Source organism: Camelus bactrianus, chromosome 1 (genome assembly GCF_048773025.1).
Source record: "Camelus bactrianus isolate YW-2024 breed Bactrian camel chromosome 1, ASM4877302v1, whole genome shotgun sequence".
Lineage (NCBI taxonomy): Eukaryota > Metazoa > Chordata > Mammalia > Artiodactyla > Camelidae > Camelus > Camelus bactrianus.
The window spans coordinates 96,129,890-96,135,889 of NC_133539.1; positions in this window are offsets into that span (position 1 = coordinate 96,129,890).

Here is a 6,000-nt window from a genome sequence, read left to right on the forward strand (position 1 = left end):
ATTGATCACCACCTACAACTCTCAGCCATACCTGCCTTAAGATGAAGCAGCTTTATATGGACCCCTTTCACTTCAGAATTCTTGGAGGATCACCCCCTGAAAGGTTCCAGGAAGCCCCTTAGACTTGTCTAGTCATCCTACAGCATTCGTTTTTCAGTTACCTCTCTAAGAACCCAAAGCCAAAAAGGAGTAATGCATCCATCCCACTATACTGCCTCCTGTCTTCTTTATTCCCATCATGGGGACAATGAGAAATCTAAATTATCACTTAAAGCCCCTTCTGTAATTTTTCATTTGTCTATAAATAGCCTTAGAACAAAATGATCTGCCAGAAAGAAAATCTAAGGAAACTTTAGTAGATATTTGACATCCACATCAGCGAGCCTGCTTATAGCTTTTCAGAGCGTTGGAGCCAAGCTCCAATAAGAATCAAGAATAGCTTTTCCAAAATTTCCATAAAGGACAAATAACACCCCCTTGGCCTGGACCTGATCACCACTGAATATGGAAACCCTTCTTTTGTTCTTTAATCTGTTGAGTGCTCTTATTCTATGATTTACTGAAGGCTTTTGTTCCATAATTTGTTGAGGGCTTACTGAATAAAGGCCAGATGCCAAAATACAAGCTTTACATACGTTTACTGCTCCTGTTTTGCAGGAAAAATTTTAAATGAAGTTCTTCCATAGTTCTGCAAAAGCTTTTCTTGGTATTTATATTGCTCCTATGTAATGAAATAGGACAAAGCATTGTAGGTGTATTTATTTCACCTTTATGATTGAAGATATTTTTCTTTCTAGCACTACACTAGTTTAACCCATCTTTGGAACATCCACAAACAGATCATACAAATTATCACCAGCAGAAATGAAGACTAAAAAGTTAAAGTCAGAAAACAACCGAGGCTTGATCTAAAGTTTATTTTGGTTGTTAACAAGTTTATGTTTCAGTGCCAAGATGACTGTGGAGGTTATGGAGGAAAAAAGGAGTAAATGATGGTGTGTGTTTTCATTTTGTTTTTGATCATTTTAATTCTATTCCCCAAATTGTTCCAAAAGTACATTCTCCCTTTATCTTCAAAACAACTTTCTTTTACGTTCTGTTTATTGTTCCTCCTTGTAGCGTTCATTTTCCATTTCCACCTACAAATGTTTGAGTTAATAGGGAGAGGAGAAAAATGAGGCTTAGAAAAGTTTAATGATAATAAAATGGATTTCACAGCTATTAAATTAATTTTCTTTTGTCCATGCTAAGGTCAACTGCAAATGTTATTTGGGTTTTTATGAAGCCAATTGTATTAGTCATAAGAAAAATTACCGAATAAAAATAATGTGGCATCATCAAAATGGCTATATAGGAATTTTCTACTATCTTCCTCCCCAAGGAAAATAGATTTTTGACACTCATCCACAAATGAGAGAGCCTTTGTGGGTTTTCAAAGTTTAGCAGAGAAGATCCAGCATATCAATGGAACAAAAAAGTCTAAGGTTGGACACATTGAAGAGGGTAAGAGGAACAGTTTTACCTTACCTGTGTCACTTCCCCCAGGGTGACACAACTCAATGCCAAGAGAGACCTTCTCAGCCCATGATTTCTGCCACAGCGGAAACTGAGAACATGTGAATAAGCACCTAATTTCCCCAGCTGTGTTGATCATTGCCATTTCTTTCTTGCCCCACCCACAATACTGAGTCATGAACTGCACAACTAGGGGTCAGTGAGCTGCTGGGAGAATAGCAGCTTGGGCTACGAATGAAACATATCAAAGAAATGCAGATCCTACTAACTGCTTTGCAGACTCCAACAGGAAGTCCACCCATGAGCCTCTGGGGTTGCCTCACCTGCACATCACCCCATCTGGCCCATGGGCTTCTCCAACACTTCACCCCTCCACACACCCCATGGCCAGCTTCCTCTGTGTGCTCCTAACAGCAGTAAGAGCAAGCCTTTGCAGACAGCTAGTGAATGTGTTCAGAAAGAGGCTCACCTCTGCAGGTTTAGGGAAGAATACACAAACGTGAGCATTTAGCACCAGCCTAGGGAAAGCAAGCAAGAGACTATGAGCACCTGGCCTGGCTTTGCAGGACCCAGAGAAGGCATACAATTTTGAGAATTCCTCCTCAAGAAGGCACAAGAAATATAAAGTGGACATATTCATGTAAAAGATCTGAGAAAGCCTCAGAATCTTTAATAGGGAAGTAAAAAAGTAAAATTTTTATATGAGATCAAAAATAAGTTGCTATCAACCTACAATAGACTGTTTTATCTATAAGATGTTTTATGTAAGCCTCACGGTAACCAAAAAGCAAAAACCTGCAGCAGATACTCAAAAGATAAAGGTTAGAGAATCAAAGCATACTGTTACAGAAAATCATGAAGTTACAAAAGACAGCAAGAGAAGAAGAAACAAGGTGACTACTAACAGTCAAAAATAATTAATAAAATGCCATTAGTAAGTAAATGGGTTAAACTGTCTAATCAAAAGGTACAGAGTGGCTAAATGGATTAAAAAAATAAGACACAACTATATTCTGCTTGTAATAGACTCATTTCTGTTTTAAGGACACACAGTTTCAAAGTGGGAGAATGAAAAATAGTATTTCATGCAAATAGAAACCAAAGAAAACAGGGGTAGCCAGTCTTATATCAGACAAAATAGATTTTAAGTCAAAAATTGTAACAAGAGACAAAAAAGGTCATTATATAATGATAAAGGGGTCAATTTATAATGAGAATATAACAATTCAAAATATATATGCACCCAACATTGGAACACCTAAATATATTAAGCAAATAGTAACAGATCTGAAGGGAGAAACAGACAGTAATAGTAGGGGACTTCAATACCTGACTTCTAGCAACAGACAGATTATCCAGACAGAAAATTAATAAGGAAGAACACTGTAAAAATTCTCAAATATGTAGAAATTAAACAACATACTGTTGATCAACCAATGTATCAAAGAACTCAAAGGGAAATTAAAAAATATCTTGAAACAAATGAAAATAGCATACCAAAACTTATGGGAAGCAGGGAAAAAAACGGTTCTAAGAGGGAAGGAAGTCTATAGTGATAATCATCTTCGTTAAGAAAAAAGAAAGACTTCAAAAAACAGGAAAACCTACTAATTAAAGAGAAGGAAAATAACAAAGATCAGAGCATAAATAAATGAAATGGAGACTAGAAAAATAACAAAATATCAACAAAACTAAGCTGATTTTTTTAGAAGGTGAATAAAATTGACAGACATTTAGCTAAACTAAAAAAGAGGGAGAAAAGTATTATATACTTGAAAGTTGCTAAGAGAATAGATCTTAAATGTCTTTATCACACACACATACACACACAAGAAGGTAATTATGGAAGGTTATGGATGTGTTAACTAAGATTATTGTGGTAATCACAGTATGTAGGTGTGTCAAGTCATCACATTGTACACCTTAAACTTACACAATGTTGTATGTCAATTATATCTCAGTAAAGTTGGGGAAAAAAAGAAATGCATTTTTTTTCACTAAAAGACTCAATTACTTGTGAGAAAAATTTTGCCCTTTCAAATTAATTAAAGGCAAATAGGATTTTAAAAATAATAGTTTCTACAAGGGGAAGGGTACACTAGATGTCTCTGTACTATCTTTGCAATTTCCTATGAATATTTCAAAATAAAAAGTTAAAAATATATAATAAAGATAGAGAAAGCAAAATAATCTTTGTTGAATTTAATAATGGGTATAGGTGTTCATTGTGTTATTTTTAATCATCTATGTTTGGAAATTTTCATAATACAATTTGACCAAGAAGAAGAAGAAAACATTTATTAAGAAGTCAAAAATAATTACTCAACTCTGGAATTCACTAATTTTAATTGTGTTTACATACATTTTCTGTTTTAAATTGATTTTCATCCATTTAACTTTTACATATATACCATGTTTTTTCAAATGGATGATTATGGAGTATTAATACTCTAAGAAAAAAATGAAAGAAAAATTAAGAAAGAAGAGAAGCACACATAAGAAGTCAATTTGATTCTTCAAAATTTACTTGAAAATGGCTTTCTCGGGGCTGTTTTATGAAGTGAATTTCCTACTTATCCCCTTCCTATGTGTGATTTTCAGGGCTTGATCCCACTTTTTTTTTTTTTTTTTTAATACCACTTTCAGGGCTCAGAACACTAAATCCAAGTTGATTTAGTTTGGCTTTAGTTAGAAATTTCAAGCTAAAGTGGTTAGCATCCTGCTGAGCTTTCTTTTTTTCTTTCTTGGTCTCTACTTTCCTGCCCCTCCTTCTAAGGATGACATACGACTCTGATCCTTAATAATTAGAAAAAGAGTTGACTTTCATTTGTTTCTTAAAACGATACTTTGAGGATAACGACAAAGTAACCCAGGACTGGGTGGTTTTAGAGAAAGGCAGTATGAATGTTACGTTACTCAGCAAAGTATTCCAAGGTTGTATCAGTACATTTAGGGGCCTGACATAGAGGCTCTCTAGGACTTTTCAAATGACACTAAAGTGCTTTAAGAACCTAAAACACCTGAGCTGTGTGCACCAATCTCACTCTTTACACAGAAGACTGAAAAAGAAGCTTCTGAGACTGGAAATCAAAAGACAGAGATAAAAAAACACTCAAGAGAGTCTGGAAACAGTTTTCCTGTATCTTTGTAAATAAGGCATGCTTGAAAAAACCCAGATTAACTTCAGCCCTCTTTGGTCTAACCTCCCTCAATATCCAAGAAAAAGTCACTCAACCCAAAACACAAAAGACCTGCTTCACTTTGACAAAATTGCTCATCTCCCATATGCAAATAATATTTTCCAAAACATCACTGTGAAAGGATAATATATCTCAAGGAAAATAAAAATCATTAACATTTCGAGACAGTACAACAGGACTATCCCAGGAATGCAAAATACATGTGTGTTTATTTTCTGTGGGTCTCTCTTAGTTTTGCCTTCCTGTTTTCAGTAGTTTGTTCTTTGAGACATGTTACTAAGGATTCAAGAATATATTCCTGACTTCTGGCCTGAGTTAAAAATCCTGAGTGCCCTGAAGTTACTCTTTTTATAGCATCTTATATAGAATTGCAAATGTACTTGTCAGTCTCTCCCCTTGAAAGTAAGAGTAATAATTTTTCAGGACTTTAGGGAAAATAGGTACAGATACCAGAACATTTATTCCTTGAATGGGGAATTGTGCAGTTGATCAAAAAAATTTTGTGTAAAGAGAATTTTTTAAAAAGATGTTCTATTACAGCAGAACCTATACCAAAGCCAGTTGAGTAACCTGGATTTCCTTTTCCTTTTCACAGAAAATTTGCTTGTCAATTAAAAAACTACACCATAATCATTATTATAAAAAAGTGAAAACAAATTCTCAGAACATAAAACCAATGTATTAATGAAAAACAAACTCTGAGGAAGAGAAAGTTAACAGATATATGTGCCCTAGCCCTCATTTATATACATACTTCCAGGTTACAATATCAGTCTTTCCCTTTTACCAGAGGGAGGAAGGAAGGAAGCAAGGAATTAAGAAAGAAAGAAGGAAAGAAAGAACTGTTGTGATTGTAATTCAGAATTTTGTGCACACATTCAATGTTCAGAGAACCGTAGATTCTCTATTTTGCAGCTATCCCTAATATCAACCAGCTGGGATTTAGTATTTTTAGGTCATCTTTCTTAGTTTAAAATAACACATCTTACAAACTCACAGATACAGAGAACAAACTGTTGGTTAACAAAGGCGAGAGGGGTTGGGGGCCAAAATAGGTGAAGGAGATTAAGAGATAAAAACTACCAGTTATAAAATAAATTGTAAGGATGTAATGTACAGCACAGGGAATATGGTCAGTATTTTATAATAACTTTGTATAAAGTGTCATCTGTAACAATGTTAAATTACTATACTGTACATCTGAAACTAGATAATACCATAAGTTAGCTTTACTTCAATTTAAAAAATAGTTTAAAAAAATAGTCCTTGTCCTGCGCAGGACTGA